This window comes from Panicum virgatum, chromosome 9K, assembly GCF_016808335.1.
Source record: "Panicum virgatum strain AP13 chromosome 9K, P.virgatum_v5, whole genome shotgun sequence".
Classification (NCBI taxonomy): Eukaryota; Viridiplantae; Streptophyta; class Magnoliopsida; order Poales; family Poaceae; genus Panicum; species Panicum virgatum.
Genome location: NC_053144.1, coordinates 21,520,365 through 21,542,074, shown reverse-complemented (window position 1 = coordinate 21,542,074; position 21,710 = coordinate 21,520,365). Strand labels below are relative to the sequence as shown.

General features: G+C 49.0%; 1 pseudogene; it reads left to right on the top strand.

Moving 5' to 3' along the window:
• Positions 1-19,251: 19,251 nt before the first annotated feature.
• On the top strand, positions 19,252-21,040 carry LOC120650741 (annotated as a pseudogene).
• Positions 21,041-21,710: the final 670 nt, after the last annotated feature.

Sequence of the window (21,710 nt, the reverse complement as noted above, 5' to 3'; positions counted from 1 at the left end):
CAGTGCAGCCGCGGCCGAGTAGAGGCACGCATGGGGGCGGCCCAGGACGCACGCGAGCGGCGATGGCAAGGCAGGGCAACAGCGGCGTACGGCGACGTTCCGGCGGCGAAGAAGCTGGGCGACCGCGGGGCTGGGCGATTCGACGCTCAGTGAAGCTCGGCGGCCTCAGGGTGCGCGGCGGCGCTGCGCGAGCCCGAGCCAGGGCGGCCCGCAGCGGCACAGGCGGCGGTGCAAGGCGGCTACGGTGGCGCAGCGGTGAACCGGCGGTAGCGGTGCTTAATTCGCACGGGAAAAAGGCCGGGAAGGAAGAGGGGCGCGCGGAGAAGCTCACCGGCGACTCGATTTGAGCGGAGGGAGGCCGGAAAGTGGAACTCGACGAGAGGGGCGAAGCTCCGGCGAAGCGGCAACGGCGGCCGGCAGTCTGCGCAAGCCGATTCGGCTGTGGAGCAGCTCAATCAGGCACGGAATGGGGCGGAGTGGGTTCGGGGCGAGGTCGCGCGGTTCCGGGTGCGCGGAAACGAAGCAGGGTGGTGAGGGTTGGCCGGCGGGACGGACGGCGGCGAGCTCGAGCTCGTGCCCTGCGCGGCAGTAGCTCGAGGAAGAGAAAGGGGATGAGGAACACGGAGACGTCTCTGGGAGACGATAAGGCTGAGCTTGAGCGGCGTCGGGGCGCGATTGCTGACGCGTGGCGTCGCTCGCAGGCGGCCAGACGCCGGGACGGCGTTGGTGCGGCACAGTGTCGAACAGGAGAACACAGCGATCGCATTTAAAGATTTTGACTCGATTTTGGCTACTGAAACTCTAAATTTCATGTAGCAACTTGAAATTTGGCCAAAATAGAAGTTGTAGAGGAAGAGAAGATCTACAACCTTCATTTTGGGCAAAAGTTCATTTGGAGCTTGGAGAAGATCTACAACGATGCTAAATCAATGTTTACCGCGCGAACATGATTAACGCTAACGATGAGCTTAAGTCCATAATTAGCGGGGTAAGCACATGATTAGCATCGTGATTAACACTGGGGTGTTACAATGACCGGCAGCTACTCTTTGCAAAACAGTATAGCTACACATACACGTGAGCCCCATGTCAAGAGTGGAGCTACGGAGCATAAGAGAATAAGAGAATAGAAAAGAACTAACTAATGGGTACGCGGGTAAAACGGGTATTATTCATATATACTCTATCCATATCCAAGTGGAGATGAGTAATCCATATCCTACCCAAATACAACGGGTATGAATTTGGGTAGGAATAGTGTATCCAATGACAATTTGACCTAGCTGCGTGGAGATGTACATGGACCCGAAATTTCAAAACTCTATGTACTCTTGGCCGACCTTCATATTTCATTTATACAAACAGTGAGTAGAAAATGGGACGCGTGACATACATATATGGTCGTTCTTTGTGCACCACCCGCTCGATCCGCTCGAAGTTCCTCTCTTGACAAGTAGTAGTAGTCCGTAATGTCATCGTGCGTGCCGAACGCCGTAATGTCCACGGCAAACAGGCAATGCTAAATGCACAAACTAGCATACTTTCTTCCATCATGAAACGTAAAGTATTTTTGCTTTGTTCTAAGTTAAAAAAAGTCTAAGTGTAATTAAATTTATAGAGAAGAATATAAGCATCTAACACACCAAATAAGTAAATTATTATGAAATATATTTCATAATAGATCTAAATATTATTACTTAGCATTTAAAATATTAGCACTATTTTTTTTATAAATTTAGTCAAATTTAGAATAGTTTAATTTAGAACAACAAAAATACAATACATGCCCCCACGGTAAGGTGGAGATAGAGGGGGCAGGCTAATTTGCGGTCGACCGTAGAGACCCCTTCCCTACGATCGATTTTCCGACCGTGCATTTTTTCTATTTATAAAAAGTTTTTTATCGTTTTTTGGAAAAAAATAGGAAAAAAATCAAAAACTTTTTTGGAGCAGCAGCAAAATTTTCAAGGAAAAATTCGGAGCAGACAATTTTTCAAGGAAAAAATAAAAAAAATTAGAGAGCAGAATTTTTTCAAAGAAAATTTAGGGGAGAGGGAACCTTCAAGAAAATATTTGAAAAAAAATGTACGAAATAAATTAAAAAATTCAAGAAAAAAATTACAAGAGAAATTTTTTTTACATAAAAAATAAAAAACTCAGATAAAAAATGAATTAAAAAAAGAAAAAAAATGAAAAAAACTAGGTCTGCCGGGGCGGCGCTGGGGCGAGCGCCGCCGCGCCTCCCGCCGCCAACCCGTCTCCGCAGCGCCTCCCCCGGCCGCCGGCCCGCAGCGCGTCGCCTCCGCGCCTCCCGCCAGCCCCGCCGCCGTCCCGTCGCGCCCTGCCGCCGGCTCGCCGCTCCTCCCGCCGCCGGCCCCGCCGGGATCCGCTCCTCTCGTCGCGGCCCCACCGGGATGCATCTGGAGCAGAGGAATGGGGAGAGGACCGGGAGAGAGAGGAAGGAAAGGGAGGTCGGGAGCGCGAGATCCAGATGTGGGAAAGAGACAGCGAAGGCGGAGCATTGGGCCCACATGTGACGGTGATGTAAAAAAATCGACCGCTCACTCCAAAATTTACGGTTGAGTGTAAAATCATCATTGGGAGATACGAGCAACTCATGAAAGCAATAATACGATGTGCGTCGTGCGCGAGTTCAACTGCTGCGTCTGCGTACGACGATCGCTCGAGGAGGAGCAGCGGATTTGCCTTGGCTTCGGAATTTCGGATATTAAATATATATCCGCCGGGGCGTTCCCAATCCCAATTCTCTCCTGCAAACACAGAATTTTAAGGACAGTCTCAGTGGAGGTTTCGTGGAGAGTTTCATGACATTAGATATAATATATTTTGCTGACGTGGTAAGGAGAGAGGAGAATGGAGTTTCATGGGATGTGAGAAGAGTTTCATCATCATAAAACTCATCTGGCACGGTTACCTAGTTCTCAGTCTAAGTATCTGTACATAAAACTCCCACTAAAACTGGACGCGCACATCGGTGCTGACGAGACAAGCATTACCGCGCGTATACAAATGATTAACACTGCATGATGAAGCAGGCCGCGTCGTCGCACTTAAAGTTGAAACCAAGGAAGTTCATTTGGCTCCAAGTAGGACTGGATATCAAACCAGCTCGGCTCGTTAGTGGCTGGGCTCGTTATAGCTCGACTCGTTATAGCTCGTTATACAAACGAGCCAGAAAGCTAACTCGGCTCGGCTCGTTAGTGGCTCGAACTAGCTCGTTTGGCTCATGAGCCAGAGTATAAAAATATTTACATAGAGATGATAACCATAAATCTGTAAAAAAATACATAAAATACATATTTAAAGCAAAATAAATAAAATAATGTGAATTTTACAATGAAAAATATAAGTATGTTATCATCTATGACCATAATCAATCATTATTCGTTGATCGTTTCCACTAATTCATACAATATTTGTTATTTATCTTGGCTCGTTATGGCTCGCAAGCAGCTCGCGAGTCAGCTCGAGCTGGCTAATTATAAAGCGAGCTGGCTTGTTATAAAACGAACTGGCTCATTATAAAATGAGTCGGGCTCGAGCCGAGCTACTAACAAGCGAGTCGAGCGAGCTAGCGAGTTACGAGTTTTTTTTCCAGCCTTAGCCCCAAGCGCGCGGCGGCAGGCCCCAAGTCACGCACATCGTGGTAATAATAGAACTTTCAAAACGGAACTTGCTGAACGGTTTCATTTTCTTTTCTTGTTCGGATCGACTTGGAAATTTCTGGTACGGGAGCAACAAACTGGATACGAATATAGAACAAGTAGAAGCAAGCGCGCGGTCGTATTTCTCGGCTATCAGAGTTGACTTGTGCGGCCGTACTTGTACTTGCCTGGCAATTGCATGGAATCGGAGGGCAATGACTCATCGACCATATCCAAATTCCAATAATCCAGAGCACCAGAAAAACAAACGTACATGACGATACTGTGTCCGTAGAGGAAATTTCGTATTATTGCTGGTGTAACTGTTATTCATTCGATACGTTTCAAACCGATTGTTTTATATCTAAAATGGAAATTCGCCAAGTTTGTGCAACTACTAGAAAACGGGCCTTGGGCACCGGTTGAGAAGGGCTAAAGACACCGGTTTCCCAACCGGTGCCCCGCAACCGCGACCAATGGCCTCGCCTTAAGACACCGGGTTTTTCAACCGGAGCCTTAGGCTTCCATTGGTACCGGTTGGAAAGACCAGCCGGTACCAAAGAGGCAGCCACGCTGACGTAAGGTGGCAGCCCCTTTGGTACCGGTTGGTATTTCCAACCGGTACCGATGACCTTTTCCTTTTTTTCCCAAATCCAGTTTTGTTTGTTATATTTATTACTGTTTATTCTTTTATAATTGTTAAACGCACTCAAACTCTACAGTACTATACGTTCATTGATTGTTCGTGTTCGTTTTCAGAGAATATTTGAAACTAACTAAAAGTGAAATGCGAGCATATAATTAAGCTAATTAGATGAACTAATATATTTACAAATTTACAAACATCAAGGCATAATGTTTAAAAGTATTTACAAATGCACAAGTCATGTTAGCAGTCCAACTACTAGTCCCCTCATGAGGTCGACGGAAGTCCTCTATAGATGTGACCGTCGTGGTAGAACTCGCCTTTAGGATCCAAGATCTCGTTCAAAATGAATCCGGCGAGCTGCTCGCACACGGCGTTGATCCGATCAGTAGAGTAACATTCATCCCCCATTTGAGACATCTATCATTTAGGAAAAAAGGATTAACATCATGTGCGTTAGTATAATTATGAAAATATACTAGTGAACGGTTTGGACGTACTCTCGTTTCTTCATCAGTAGCCTTCCCGCATGGAGTCATGATGTGCAAGTAGTCGCATACGTAGTACCCGCACCAATCGGTTCCTTGTTGTTGTCTCGCACACTTAAAAGAGAAACAAATAAATTACTCAATTTATAGAACAATTTTGGATTATATACTTAACTAGACAAATCTTTATGAATGAACACGTTCTTTGTTAATGTTAATGTTCAGTTCGGGCCTCCATTGACCACGTCCTTTGTTATTTTTCACAAATTTTTTCTAAACTCTACACTCAAAGTTAAGTTTGATATTCAGGAATTGTTATTAACAGAAAAATGATTTGATTGTGCAAACTGAACTTACCTGTTCAAGGGGTCTATGATATGTTGGATTACGGACTTTGGATTTCTCATTGAGTCAAAGACTATAAGATTGCCGGTCTCTACGGAAAGTATGAGTAAAATCCAATGATAACTGCAGATATTGATAGGATATATACATAAATGTATTAGACAACTTAGTATTTATTTAGTAATATAACAGAGGATTGAGTCGACCAAGGCTTACCCAAAGTTGTATGGTATGAATATATAGGATTTGTAACTTTGCCTAGTCAACGAATCGTACATGTTTTGGCACGTTTCCTTGTAACTTTCGTTGATCAATTTCTGGTTGACTAGCAAAGGAGACATGAAGCCGATCTGATGGTGCCATCCATGTTTTCGGCTTCTTTGGGTCTCCTGTCTAAACGATGCAATAGAAATTTTATAATGCACACATATAATTATGTTCTTGTTAACAAAAAGTATTAATGTAGAGGTAAGTGATACTTACAAAACCCAAATGGTGATGATAGAGGCGTCGAGGGCTTGTCGATGGTAAATATGATATAAATTTTGGAAGTACACCCAGAAGTCGTCCTCCCCGCTGAAGAAATCATGGTCACGATACTTGACTCCAAACATTTTCCCTTCGTCTTTCGCCATTCGCAGGTACCATCTATGCAAATTGAACATCTGCGTGCCTAGACTTTTCTCCTCTTCCTTAGTGACAAAAAGTTTTCCATGCTGGAATGGAGTAATAGTGCGAGCGACAGGGATTTTTGCCTCCACATGCCCCATTGCCTCCTCTAGCGTTAATCCAGTTTCAGAAAGAAATATTGCGGCCTGTAGGTCCGCCTGGAGTTGTACGTCCGTCGGGTGTAGGAGTGGCAACCCTGGCACCCGGAGGGGCTCGAGTTCTTTTTGTTGTGTGCCAAGCTGAGGAATGATCTTGCCACATTTTTTCTTCAGATTTCTCACCTTGTGTGCCTTTGTCAGAGTACGATCATAGTCCGAGGGTAAGCTTTTCGGTTTTGGTGGGTTGTCTAGATTTGCGAGAAGCTTTTTCCCTAGTTCTAGAGGTACCTTTTCCCTCGGCGGGGGGACTTTAGGCTTCAATTGTTCTTTTATATATCGAGCAGTCTCCTCTTCCAGCCCCTCAGCGGTTTTCTCGTAGGTTAATTGTCTTTCGACCGTTTTCTGCTTCTTCTTTGAGGGTCCAGCCGCTGGGAGGGATGCTGTCTTTTTCTTTGCCTTTTCTGGTGCAGGAGGAGTTGGAGTACTCGTGACCCTTTGCGCCGGGGGAGACGGTGGTGAAGGAGGTGGCAGTGGGGACGGCGGTGAGGTAGGCCGCGGAGACGGGCGATCAGTCTGCACGGGAGCCGTTGTGCTTGCAGTAAGTTTGATGTCGGCCTTGCGCCATAGAACGACCCCGTGCAGTGCGTCTCCCAATGTCTTCTCTCCATCCCCTCCAACGAAGTCGAGCTCAAGATCCTCATTGTTTCCAACTATCTGCTCGACTGTGACGGAGGTGTAGCCAGGGGGTATCGGCCTTCCATGAATTGTAGTAGAAGGATTCAGGGGCAGGGCTGACCCGTATGCGACATGAATGGATATATTTCTTGCTCGCACATGAAGCTCGCACGGTGTTGGCATGGTGACATCATCCACTGGATACCTCTGGTCATCTACCGCCGTTGGCTCAATCTGGGGTTGCTTTCCGCTTGTACGTCGGGCGCCGCTGTGGATGCACAGCTGCTGCATCGCTGAGAGGCCGGGCTTATCACAACATCCGAGTGCGACCCAGCAGTGCCCCTTTGGCTCAGAGCTAGCTGCACCACCTCATTGACCCTGGCGTCCATCTGAGATTCCAAGGACGCAACCTTCTTGTTCATCTTTTCTTCTATGGCACGAAGTTTCTCTTCCTGTTCGGCTCTGCTCTTTCGGTGAGTCTTGTAAGAGGGATCTCCGGCCCAAGCAACTTTTCATGGTACCACGCCGATGCCGCGGGCTCGTCCAGAGTGTTCCGGATTCTTTAATGCCCTTGTCAGCTCATCATTCTCCCTTTGAGGATGGAATGTTTCTTGTTGAGTCTCATCTATTGCAGCGACTAGATCGCGGGACACTTCTGGCATATGCTGGGGCACGACCAAACTTCCATCCAACTGGTTTAGTGTCACGCCATTAGCAAATAACCACCATTTGGATCTATCCGGCCAATCCCAAGTCGTTGGCCTGATGCCTCTATCCATAAGGTCCTGCTCCATCTTCTGCCATTTTTTAACTGACTTCTTGTACCCGGCAGCCCCAAGGTGGTGGCTGTACTTCTTATTTGTTGCATTCACCTTGGCTTGTTCAGATTTTTTGGGCTTCCTCTGATAGTTTGTATTGTTTGAACTCCTCCCAGTATGGTTTAACCTGAGGAAGATCGTCCCAGTTCGGCTCCTTATCCTTCTTGATGTAATTGGTTTACAACTTCTTCTTGAAAGTTGCAAAGGCAAGGGCCATCTTTCTCAAGGCACATTTCTTCACAAGTTCTTGGTCAACTCCTTCAGAAAGAGTGAACATATCCTTGAGTTCTGCCCATAGCATTTCCTTCTGATGTGCAGGCACGGCGTGTTGCTGTTCTTCGGGTTTGGTCGTTTTCCATAGTCTTGTGGTGATCGGAATTCTTGCCCGAACAATAACCCCACATTGGTTGACAAATTTTGTGCTAGCATCCTCTGGAGCACTTGGACAGCCCTCTGCATCCACTTCTGTGACGACCTGTCTTCCCTTCATTTTCTTGGTTGGCCGGCGTCTCCCTTTTGACTGGCTCAACGAAGTCGATGCGGAGGTCGACTAAATTACAGAAAAGATATGTTAATCGCAAAACTAATCTACTGAAGTCACCATGCATATAGTTTTAAGATTCATACTGGAACATGCTGCTGTTGATTGGGCGGCGGCGCAAAGTCATCATCTTCTTCATCGGCATCTCCAGATATATTCAGGAACGAATCAGCTGTCCGAGCATCTTCTTCAGCGATTGGCTGGGTGGTGTTGGCCCTCGTATTTTCGTTTATTGCGTCCAACATGTATTGCCCGGCGGCCTGCTCATCACCGAAGGGGTCCATCCTTAACTGAAACCGTAAAAATGTGTTAGAGTATGTGTCCATCCTTAAATGAAGCAGGAGAATTCAATTCTTTGAATGAATATGCGTGTTTGAGAGAGAGTGTGTGTGTATATTAGAGGGACAGAGAAAGAGAGAGAGAGAGTTAGTGAGTGTGTGTGAGTCAGTGTGTGTGTGTGTTAGTGTGAGTGTGTGTGTGTCTCGAGGGTTGATACTTTATACAATTGTGTTAGAGTGTGTTAGAGAGAGAGTGTGTGTGTGTTAGAGTGTATTAGACAGTGTGTGTGTGTGTTAGAGGGAGAGAGAGAGAGTGTGTGTGTGAGTGTGAGTGAGTGTGTGTGAGTGTGTGTGTGTGAGTGAGTGTGAGTGAGTGTGTACAAGTGCGAGTGAGTGTGTGTGTGTTAGTAAGTGAGTGAGTGAGAGACCGAGCGTGTGTTTGCGTGTTAGCGCGAGTTTGCGAGCTCGATCTTACAACGGAGCTAGAACTATTCTACACGTTACAACGACCGCGTGGACATAAAGAACACCTAAAACGGAGCTAGAACGCGAAAACTAGGCTAAAAACAAGATCTAGGGGCTTAACTATAAGAAAAACAGAGTTTCTGGGGGTTTTCTGCAAAAACCGAGGGCCTAAACGTAATTAACGGTTAGATACAGTGGCTAGCGCACAAAAACAGCAAGTCTAGACCGTGGGTTCTAAAAGAGAAAAGCGCAGGGGCCTAAGTGCTAAAAACATGGTCAAACTGGAATTATTTTTGAACTAACCAGGACGGCAGGTTGATTTCTAAAAAGCTCAGGGTCTCTTTAGCAAAACTGCCAGGCTGAAGGGGTACGCGTGGATATTGGCCATCGGATCCAGATCTGGTGGCTCGGATCAAAGGGGTACGCGCTTCTAATCTTACGCGTCTACTCAGGATCGGACGGCAGGGAAACATCCCGCACGCGGGGCGGCGGCGCTGGGTCACCGGAGCTCTGCTCCGCGGCGGCGCTGCGCGGGGGCTCACCGGACTTGGCCTAATCTGGTGCTCCGGGGCTCGATTTAACTCGGTTTTGAGTCTAGGAGGGTCATCATGCCATGCGTGATCCACCTGAGGCGTTAGCGAGGCACGGCGGGGCTCTAGGCTGCGTGCGCAAGGGCGATGGCGGCTCTGCGTGGAGGAGCTCGCCGGCTTGCGCGCGTTCGCGCTGCGCCGGACTCACTCAGGGGGTGTAAAAACGTGCCTAAGGCATTTGTGTAGCACGGGCAAGCTCGTGCGTGACTCGTGCGGGCTGTGCAGGGTTGCAGAGGGCTCGCCATGGCGAGTTCACGGTGGCCTGTGGAAGCGGATCCGCGGGCGCAGGCAGTCGGTGGCAAGGTTGAGCGGCGGTGGCACTGCTCCGGTGACGGGCTCGGGTGGAGAGTGTGCCGGGGAGGTTTGCCTCGACCTGATGAAGCTCTTTGGGGGGTTGTCTTGCACGGATTCGGCGCGGATGAAGGAGTTCACCGCACGGGTCTTGACGGCGGCGTTCGCGGCGGCGGCGAGTGGCGTTCCCAGTGAGCTCCGAGTGACCTGCATGGGGAAAAGCAGTGTGTGAGCTTGAGCGAGGGAAGGCGAAGCTTGATAGGGGGTTGTCGTGGTCTGGAGGAGACCGGGGATGGGTGCTCCGCGGCGGGGTGGTGCTCGGCGGTGGCAATGGCGGGCGGCGTTCCAGGGCGCAGGGAGGAGAGTGGGGGCTCGGATTGGGGTGGCATGGAGAGGAGAGGGGTGTACCTGTCGAGGCGGTCGGGGAGAGCTGGACCGAGGTGGCGGCGCGAAGGGGAGGGGGCGCCGGCGTCGAAGAGGAGGTGGAGGCGGCGGCGGCGCACCAAGACGGGTCGGGCCGGGGTGGCCAGGCGTCCAGGCGGCGGCGTCGCGGCGTAGAGAGAGCCAGGCGTCGAGGCGGCGGCGGTGGACGACCGGGCGGCGGCGGAGGACGATCGTCGGAGGTGGCGACGGCGGACGATCGGGCATCGAGAGGCCCGGGCAGTGGAAGGAACAAGTGAGGAAGAAGGAAACAGGGCAGGAACTTATATATCCCAAAGGCCTTAGGTACCGGTTGGTAAGTCCAACCGGTGCCTAATAGGGCCTAAGGCACCGGTTTGTAACTCACCCGGTACCTAAGGTAACCCATAGACACCGGGTGATAAGTCCACCCGGTACCTTAAGCCTACAACGGGCAGGAATTGAAAAGTGCCTAAGGCACCGGTTAGAAACAAAAAACCAGTGCCTAAGGCTTATGAAATATTTGTACTTTAAGCCTTTTGCCCCCAGTGAGATCGATAACACCGTGTAACGCAGTGGTAACCCTAGCTATTCTAATCGTCGAGGCCCGGGTTCGACTCCCGCGCCCCCTTTTTTTCCGCTTTGGTACCGGTTCAAAATCAAATAATTGAATAGTAAATCATTTAATTGCATAATAAATCATTTTAATTGCATTATAAATCGGATAATTGTAACACCCCGGCGTTAATTTTGACGCTAATCAAGTGTTGAGTTGCTAATTAGGGATAATCAAGGTCATTAGCTCTAACCAAGTTGCACAGTGTAGTTACATTCAGCCGAGTTCGAGCACGTTTTTCTCCATGATCCGTGCTTCGAATAAACTTTCACCCAAAAGCAAAGTTGTAGATCTTTTATTCCTCTACAACTTTTATTTTGGCCAAATTTCAAGTTCCTATATGGAATTTTGAGATTTAATCGGTCAAACATGAGTCAAAATCGGTCAAATGCATTACTGTGCTATCCTGTGCTTCACTGTACGTGCCTCAACACCATGCCGGCGACCGTCACCGCGCCGACGACCTCCACGCGTCGCGACCGCCGTCGAACCTCGCTCCCCGCGCGTGCCTTATCCGTTCGCGAGCTCTGGAGGCTTCTCATCCTCATCTCTTCTCCTTCCTCACGTCCTCGTCAAGCCAAGCCGAGCACGAGCGAGCAGCGACCGCCGCCGGCGTTACCCCGACCACCCATCGCCGTCTCGCCTCAATCCAGTGCACCCCATCCTCCCTCGCCGCACCCCGCACCCACAGCGCCCGTCCCTGAGCCTGTTTGGGCCATCCCCCGGCCGAATCGAACCCCGCTCCGGCCGGCCACCCCTGTTCTCCGCCGGAACGCCGCCCTTATCGTCGAGCTCCCCTTCCCGGCCTCCCTTCGTCCGATTCGGCCGCATGGTGAGTTTTCCCGAGGCCCCCTCGTCCTCCCCACCCCTTTTCCCGTGCGAAAACCGCCGCCACCACCGCCGGTGAGCCGCCGCGCCACCGTGCCTGCCCGCTGCACGCCGCGCGCACGCCACGGGACGCCTCTGCGCGGGCCCCTGCAGCGCTGCCGCGCGCCCTGGCCCCGCTCAGCTGCGCTGGACGCAGTGCCGCCTCACCCTGCGGCCGCCGCCTTCTGCCGCCGGCGGAATGCCGCGCGCCGTCACCCCGTCCCGCGCGCGCCGCCGCCCTGGCCTTGCACGCCGCCGCCACCGCTTCGCTCCGCCCTTACGCTGCCCTGCGCGGGCCGCGAGCTCACGGGCCCCCTTGCGCGTGAGCCGCCCGCGCGGCCCTGCTGGCCGGCCGGCCCCATGGCCGCCATGCCCGTGCAGGCGCGCCGTGCCGCCGGCGTGAGCGGACGGGGCAAAAGCAGAGGAGCCCCCCCTCTCTCTTGATTCCAATGACAGGTGGGGCCCGCTGGTCAGGGTTTTTGTTGATTGATTTGAGTTGAAGCTTGATAAATTGTAGAAATTCGTAGAAAAATGCTAAAAAGGCAAAACCAGTTGCATTAGCTTCGTAATTTCATGCTCTATTTGATAGAACCATGAAATGGATAGTTTCATCCCTTTTGATAGATGGTTTTGATTGCACTTGTTTAATGGTAGTTGAGACCTAGAGCATCTCCTTTCGGACTTAAAGTTGAACTTGATCGGATCAATGCACCCTCTCGTCTTCTTTGATGGAAACACTTCAGGCTAAAAGACTTTTGGACCAGGACTTCATATCAGCACTGAACCATCCCATTAAACCCTAGTTGAAGCGGCTGTTGGTAAATTTTTGTCCATGCAGCCTTTTGTGAGTTTTGCATTGTATTGCGTTGCATCATTTCATGAGTTTCATGCATGGCATATTTTCCTCGTGTAGACGCTGAAACCGACGTCGTCTACGAGCTGTTTGCCGAGCCAGTCCAGGAGCCTTTCGCAGGAGAACCGCAGCCAGGAGAAGTTGTTAATCAAGCTCCCGGAGAAACCACTAACCCTTCTAACCTGCAAGGCAAGCCCCGGTGCATAACCCTTAATTTCAGTATTCAATATTTGTTATATATTTATTGTGCATTTAGGTTTCTAGGAGTTGATTGGAACCTTAGATGCATGATCCCTAGGGTTCCTCAGTGTCTCTACTAGTATAAAGGTCGTTAGTACTGCCATGCTTAATTAGGATTCGGTAGAAGACGAGTGATTCCTGTCACTCGCGAGATATAGGTCTTGTTACTTATGAAAAGTTACTGGAGCATGAATCTTTGAGAAAAAAAGGAAAAACGGAGACCGGGCAGAGATGGATTGGTTATGGATATGGGAGTTATGAAAAGTGAGCCTCCGCCTGTGTCGATTGAGGACCGTACCGTTGTTGGCACTACTGATCGAGGATTGAACAGTACTAACCGCATGCCGGGAGTAGGAGGTAGTCGAAACCGGTAAGCTCAGTACCATATGTGCACCGGTAGGCGGACATGATACTGTCTTCACCAGTGGAGCTAGTATACAAACTCATGGCTGACCCTTCGTTGGTATCGGTGGGGCTAGCAGTCCCGGGTCGCAGGGCAGTTCGCCTATTCGGCGTGCATATGTGAAGGGTTGGTGTGTATAGCCCGACGGGGCATATACGTGCCGTGTTGGTTAGGTCCACCTTGCAAGGTTAAATCGAATCGATTCGCCGTGACTCGCAGATATGAGAACCTTGATCTCTCTGTCACATCGTAGTAAAGAAGTGGAATGAGTTGGAACTGAGAATGTTGGCTGTGGTAATCTGAAAAGATAATGTGATCAACCATGCGTGCTCTAGATGTTGGTGCAAACCTAGTTGGTATTGTATAATAACCTTGAGCTAAAATACTGAAAGTAAGGATTCACTGTTAGTAGCTTTTCAGCAAAATAACTCCAGAGCCAAACAGCTTTGCATGTCTAGATAATGGGCTAAGTATAACCATAGTCGGGTAAGTCTTGCTGAGTATTAGAATACTCAGACTTGTTGCTGCCATATATTTTTAGCAGGTTACGTTCCGGAGGACCCCGAAGAGTTCTGCGCCTCGTGGATCGGTCAACCACTTCCTCCGGGTTGGTCGGTCGAGTGGGTCCCGTCTTCTCCGTGAAGTTCGGGCAGGTGAGCCTCACATCAGTGGGCAAGGTGTGAAGCTCGTCTTTGTCTGCGACGTTATCTATCGTATTGTTTTGAAACTTGTTCTTAACTCTAAATTGTTTTCCGCTGTGTTTGAACTCTGAGGTTTGACTTGTAAAACTAGCTTGTAAACACTTGTTGTAGTTTAAGTTGGTGCTTCTGTTAAACTCGGGTTGTAAATGGCTTTAAATGCTTTTGTTGCCGGTAATCATCTGTGCTCGTCTTTTGGCGAGAGTTCCTGTGTAATCGATCCTGGTTAAACCAGGCGGTCTGAGTGTACTGATTGAGTGCAATAATCCTGGTTTGAGTTTAAGTGTTAATTATTGCACTTGATTGGTATTATTTGGACTGTTCTGTGACAGCAATTGCATAATAAATCATTTAAATACCTAATATATCTAATAATTGCATAATAAATTATTTAAATGCACAATAAATCATTAAAGTGTATAATAAATCATTAAAGTGTATAATAAATCATTAATGTGCCTAATAAATCGGATAATTGCATAATAAATAATTAAAGTGTATAATAAATCGGGTAATTGCATAATAAATCATTAAAGTGCATAATAAATCGGGTGAATGCATAATAAATCATTAAAGTGTATAATAAATTGGGTAATTGCATAATAAATCATTAAAGTGCATAATAAATCGGGTAAATGCATAATAAATCATTAAAGTGCCTAACAAATTTTATAATTGCATAATAAATCATTTAAATGCATATTAAATCTGATATTGACTAATAAATCAGGTCATTGCATAATAAATCTGATAATGTTCACGGAAAATATTACAACACATAATCATTCAACTAAGGGAATATTAACGATGGTTCGCTTTACAATCGTCCCTTCATTATGATCATGATGTGCGTACGGAGGCTCCTCTTCGGCTAAAAGAATACTTGTGTCAACCTCCACTGCGAATGGAGTCATGTCTTCAACCTTATTGTATTCTTCTTCATCTATGACATCGTCGACTCCCACAATTTTTTTTTCCTGCCAGAACAATATGGCGCTTTGCCTCATCTCCGGCACCTACAAAACTTGATTTATTCCTGGACTTGTCCTTTCTCGGTTTGCTAGACATGTCCTGCACATAGAAAACTTGAGTGACATCTTTAGCTAGGACGAATGGTTCGTCTCAATAGCCAAGCTCTTTGAGGTCTACCGTTGTCATTCCGTACTCGTCGATATCAACACCTTTTCCTGTGAGTTTAACCCATTGACAACGAAATAGAGGTATCTTCAACGGCCCATAGTCGAGTTCCCAGATCTCTTCAATGTAACCAAAATATGAGTTCGTTTGGCCACTAGAGTCGGTGGCATCTATACGGACACCACTATTTTGATTGGGCTCTTGTATAAAATGTGTAACCATTAATTTCATATCCTTGGTACATCAGGATTGAATTTGCCGGACCCCTGGCCAGCCAAGCTAGCTGCTCATGAATTTGATCGTTGGCCATGGCTTCCTTCTGCAACCAGGTGGCGAATGTATCGTTATGATGTTTTGTAATCCATGTCTCAGACTTCAAAGGGTATATGCTTCGCACAATTTGCATGTGCTCCTCCATGTATGGAGCCACCAAGGCTGATTGTTGCAGAACTGTGAGATGTGCTTTGCTCAACGTGGCATGATCTGTGGCATTTACTGATTTTCTTCCAAGTGTGCCCTTTCCAATCAGCCGCCCCTCATGACGTGATACTAGAATCCCAATTGGGCAGAGTTCTTCCACATAGTCAACACAAAATTCAATGACCTCCTCTGTGATGTAACCCTTCGCAATGCTTCCTTCTGGACGAGCCCGATTACGAACGTATTTCTTTAGGACTGCAAAGTATCGTTCAAAAGGGAACATATTATGAAGGAAAACATGACCGAGAATACCAATCTCTTTGACGAGGTGAACTAGAAGATGCGTCATAATATTGAAGAATGATGGAGGAAATATCATTTCAAGACTGACTAAACTTTGGACAACATCCTCTTGTAGCCTGCTTAAACTCGATGGATCGATTGCCTTCTGAGAAATTGTGTTGAGAAATGCGCATATCTTTATGATTGTTGCTCGGACATTAGCTGGTAGAATACCTCTAAGTGCAACTGGAATCAATTGCGTCATCAACACGTGACAGTCATGGGACTTTACGTGTGCGAATTTCTTCTCTTTCAAGTTCAGTAGCCTCTTTATATTCGAAGAGTAGCCTGATGGGACCTTGATACTGTTCAAACAGTCGAACATGCTTTGCTTCTCTTCCTTACTAAGAGTGTAGCATGCAGGACCTAGATAATGACGTCTTTTATCCCTTTTTTTCTGGATGTAGGGCGGCTCGTTGTTTCATACGTTGAAGATCTTGCCGCGCTTCCAATGTATCCTTTGGCTTACCATAGACACCAAGGAAGCCTAGAAGGTTCACACAAAGATTTTTTGTTAGGTGCATCACATCAATTGCGTGGCGGACGTCTAAGACTTCCCAATAAGGTAACTCCCAAAAAATACTCTTCTTCTTCCACATAGGTGCACGTCCGTCATCACTCTGCACTGATCTGCTGTTGGGTCCTTTTCCGAATACTACTTTTATATCTTTGACCATTTCAAACACCATTTTCCCACAACGGTGCCTAGGCTTGGTACGATGATCTGCCTTTCCATCGTAGTGAGCATGCCTCCTCCTTAATGGGTGCTTGATCGGAAGAAATCGACGATGACCCATATACACGATCTTCCTACAGTGCTTGAGGTACATGCTGTCGGTTTCTTCTAAACAATGGGTGCATGCCCTATAATCCTTATTGGATTGTCCGAAGAGGTTACTTAGTGCTGGCCAATCATTGGTGGTTACGAAAAGTAATGCACGCAGGTTAAAATGATCCTCTGCGTGCGCATCCCACATACGAACATCCTCATCTTTCCACAACAATAGAAGATCCTCAATCAGTGGTTTCAGATACACATCTATATCGTTTCCAGGTTGCTTCGGGCCAGGGATAAGCACCGGCATCATAATGAATTTCCGCTTCATACACAACCAGGGAGGAAGATTGTATATACAGAGTGTCACCGAAAGGATTCATGCTGTGCTCACCGAAAGGATTCATGCCATCCGTACTTAAGCCGAACCATATATTCCTCGCATCATTTGCAAATGTTGGGAATGTTCTGTCCACTTTTATCCACTGCGACCCATCAGCGGAGTGTCTCAACATATTGTCTTGCTTACGTTTTTCTTTGTGCCATCGCATCAATTTAGCATTCGTTTTGTTCATGAACAAACGTTTCAGACGTGGTATTAGAGGAAAATACCACATCACCTTGGCAGGCACCCTCTTCTTGACACGCATCCCCTCAACGTCGCCTGGATCATCTCGAGGGATCTTATACCGGCATGCGTTGCATACAGGGCATGAATCCAAATTTTCATACTCACCTCGATATAGGATGCAGTCATTAGGACAAGCATGTATCTTCTGTGCCTCTAATCCTAAAGGACAAACAACTTTTTTTTGCCTCGTATGTTGTCTCCGGCAAGGTGTTACCCTCAGGGAGTAAGTTTTTTATAAGTTTCAGGAACTCCTCGAATCCCTTGTCAGACAAACCATTTGATATCTTCCATTACAATAATTCCAATGTGGTACCCAACTTCTTTTGGTCTTGTTTGCAATCAGGGTACAACAATGTTCTGTAGTCCTCCAACATACGCTTCAGATCTCTCGATTCCTTTTCTGTTTCGCAATCTTCCTCAGCTTCGCGCAGCATCTGACCAAGATCATCTTCTACAACGTATCATTCAGTATCTTCTTCAGGTTCACCCATTGCAGTGTCATTGAAAAAGGAATTATAATTGGCTGCAAAATCAGGAATCCTGTCCTTTTCTTCTACATTATTATCCAGCACAATTCCTCTTTTGCCATGCTTGGTCCAAACATAGTAGTTCGGCATGAAACCACTATTAAACAAGTGACTATGGATGGTTCTTGATGATGAGTAATCCTTCTCATTCTTACAAAATTTGCATGGACAACGAACGAAACCGCCATACTTGTGTTTCTCGGCCGCTTCTATGTATTCATGCATGCCATCCATGAACTCCTTTGAACGCCGGTCGGCCATGTACATCCATTGCCGACTCATCTGGGTCCACAATACATTTATATACATCATTGTACTGTACAAATAGTTCGTTCATACTACCAATTTATAACAATATATTTATATAATTGATAATGCATATAACTATAATAAATAGATACTATTCACTTATCAAATAAATTGAAAAAACATATAAATACAATAATTTGATAGTATTCAAATATCAAATAAATTGATAACGTATATAACAACAATAAGATGCTACAAATAAAAATAATTATCACATATATAAACTAAATCAAGTAATAACTGTTTCTAAAAATTAATTGCTAAGTTATAAAGAAAAATAACTAACCTTTTTTTTCAAAAAAAAGCAAAAAATCGCCTCCCCTCACCCCACTCAGCTGCCATGAACAGTGAGTTCACGACAGCTTGAGAGGGGGAGGGGCTAGGGTATTTATAGGCTTGGGCCAAAGGCACCGGTTGATTTCAATGACCCGGTGCTAAAATTAATTCAATAGCACCGAGTCAAGGCACCAACCGGTGCCTTAGGCCCGAGCTCCTGGCAGCTGCCACGTTTCATTAACATAGGAACTGGTTATTTCTACAAACCGGTGCTTTTAGCGCAGTCTTCATTTGGTACCGGGTGATGGTTCAGACCGGTTCCTATGGTGACGCATTGGAATCGGTTGGAACCACCACCCGGTGTCAATTGCCCTCCACAAGGTCGGTCGATGGCCAAAGATTGGCCAGGACCGATGGCCCGTTTTCTAATAGTGCCGGTTTAATAGGTTTCTAGGTAAAATCCAGCCCAAGCTGTAGAAGCTCTTGCATCGGCTGTTTGGAACCAATGGACATGGTGGCGGCCTGCTCTGACGACGGCATGAGCACGGTCCACCGCCCGGTTCTTCATGGGAACGCCGGGATGCTTAGGGTTCTGCTCGAGCGCGGCACCGTACCGACAATGACAGGGAGGACGACGATGGCTGGCATTTTTACTTGTTTCTTTCTGTCAGCGGTTTTTCTGGGTAAACCCGCATCCTGTGGGTATGGTGAAGGTTGGTCTCCGGTTTTTACGAACCAATAAACAGGGTGAATGGAAATGGCTAGCAATAATGTCATAGTCTGCTTGGCTTTTACGAGCGAATGAATGCTTAAGTGTCCTTCAGTTTTCTCATCCCTGCCAAAACTTCGTGGCGGCATGCGGATGTGGAGGGAGGGGTATATTACTATTTTTGACAGCTCATAAATAGTTATATTCCGGGCTAAATGGGAAACACTAAACTAGTAATATATTTGACCCCCCGAATTGAAGAAACCAATGTTGAGTTGACAAGAATTAGGATAATTTTCAAATAATAATAATATCTATCGTTGTCCCGAAAATATCGCGCCAATGGCAACGAAATGCACAGCTTGGAAGTCGTCATAGACTGCATTTCTGTTTTCAACTAGCCACGCGACGATCTTCCATATTGCAGCATAAGAATTGTACATGCCCCTGCCACGTTTGTAGGATATATATACACACACACGTTGCAGAGTTGCCCTTCATCCAACAACTCATAGTACTAGTAGTAATGTTATCTTGCTTCGATCGTGCACCTCAAATAAAGTCGTACTACGAACTGAAGCTCGCGAGAAGAAAATGGGGTTCGTCTACCGGATCGCGAGCCCGTCGGAGTACCTGGCCATCACCGGGTACGGCATCAACGACGTGAAGCTCGCGAAGAAGGCGTGGATCGCGCCGGGGCAGCGGTGCACGCGCTTCGACATCTCCCCCGTCAACTACACCTTCGAGGTGCAGGCCATGAGCGCCGAGAAGCTCCCCTTCATCCTCCCCGCCGTCTTCACCATCGGCCCCCGCGCCGACGACGAGGAGTGCCTCCTCCGCTACGCCAAGCTCATCTCCCCGCACGACAAGCTCTCCCACCACGTCCACGAGCTCGTCAAGGGCGTCATCGAGGGCGAGACCCGCGTGCTGGCGGCGGGCATGACCATGGAGCCGATCTTCCAGGGCACCAAGGCCTTCAAGCAGGCCGTCTTCGAGAACGTGCAGCTGGAGCTCAACCAGTTCGGCCTCATCATCTACAACGCCAACGTGAAGCAGCTCGAGGACGTGCCGGGCCACGAGTACTTCTCCTACCTCGGCCAGAAGACGCAGCAGGAGGCCGTGTCGCCGTGAACCAGGCCAAGGTGGACGTCGCCGAGGCCCGGATGAAGGGCGAGGTCGGCGCCAAGGAGCGCGAGGGCACCACCCGGCAGAACGCCGCCAAGGTGGACGCCGAGACCAAGGTGTACACGGTGAAGCGCCAGGGCGAGGGCGCCAAGGAGGAGGCCCGGGTCAAGGCGGAGGTGAAGGTGTTCGAGAACGAGCGGGAGGCGGAGGTGGCGGAGGCCAACTCGGAGCTGGCCATGAAGAAGGCCGGGTGGGAGCAGCAGGCGCGGGTGGCCGAGGTGGAGGCGGCCCAGGCGGTGGCCATCCGGGAGGCCGAGCTGCAGGTGGAGGTGGAGCGCCGGAACGCCGCCCGGCAGACGGAGAGGCTCAAGGCCGAGCACCTCAGCAAGGCCGTCGTCGACTACGAGATGAAGGTGCAGCAGGCCAACTGGGAGCTCTACAACCGCCAGAAGGCCGCCGAGGCGCTCCTGTTCGAGCAGGAGAAGGAGGCCGACGCGCGCCGGGCGGCTGCCGAGGCGGCCTTCTTCGCGCGGCAGCGCGAGGCGGAGGCGGAGCTCTACGCCAAGCGGAAGGAGGCCGAGGGCCTGGCGGCCATGGGGCAGGCCCAGAGCGCCTACCTCTCGGCGATGCTCGGCGCGCTGGGCGGCAGCTACGGCGCTCTCCGGGACTACCTGATGATCAGCTCGGGCGTGTACCAGGAGATGGCACGCATCAACGCCGACGCCATCCGGGGGCTGGAGCCCAAGATCAGCGTGTGGAGCAACGCCGGCGGAGAGGGCGGCGATGCCACCAGTGGCGCCGGCGGCGGCGCGATGAAGGAGATGGCGGGCCTGTACAAGATGCTGCCGCCGCTGCTGACGACCGTGCACGAGCAGACCGGGATGCTGCCGCCGGCGTGGATGGGCATGATGGGCACCCTGACGGGCGGCCCGCCAACGTCCTCCTGATAAGCTCAGAGCTACAACATGTGAAGCTTTGTGTCTGCCAGGTGAGTTGTTGGTAGCTGAGCTGAATCAAGGACCTCGCCCCTGGCATCAGTAATTTGCACGTACGGTCATGTGGGTTGACATTTCAAAATTTCAAAATGTAGTGTGCTTCATATTTGTAAATCGCCAATTAAATTTCTTTTGATTGCTGTGTGTAACTGCGATATTATATCTATACTATAAAGATTGAAAACAATTGAAAACTTTTCTCACCCAAATTGGGCCCGCCGTACCCCTCACGCCGAACTCGCGTGTCAGTGCCGAGGGAGGCGGGAGAGGTAGAGACCCATAGAAATCGCATGTTAGAGAGCGTTTTTGCCAAAAAGAAATTGTTTTTTTGTCACCGCACCTGTTCCTAGCCCCGCACATCTTTGCCGCTAAGCTGGGTCCACATCGTATGCCTGTCTCTCAGATCTCTTTCTGTGCTCTGACACAGAACGACTAGATGCGGCCCGAGGCACCTCTTCGCTGGAGTTGAAGGATGTGGAGGTGGAGCTCGGCCGCCGGTGTTGTGAAGATGAGCTGCTAGCACCCGACGGAGCTGGGTGCCGTGAGGGGCGCCGCTGCCGACGCTTGTCCGCGCCGTGCAAGGCTCCGCGGCCACAGGCATTGGTCGGCCCTCAGGCACACCGCCGGGCTCCCTCGCGTTGGCGCTCCACGGAGCTCGGCCGCCCCATGAGGGCTAACAATGAAGCTAACAGGAGAGACGGAGTTTGGGGAGGCGCAGGGCGACGAGCCGACGGACGGAGTGCCTCCTCTCTGTGCGAATGTCGAGAGCGGGGCGACCCAATGGGCAAGGGCGGGCAGGGACGAAGGCAAGCGGCGGTC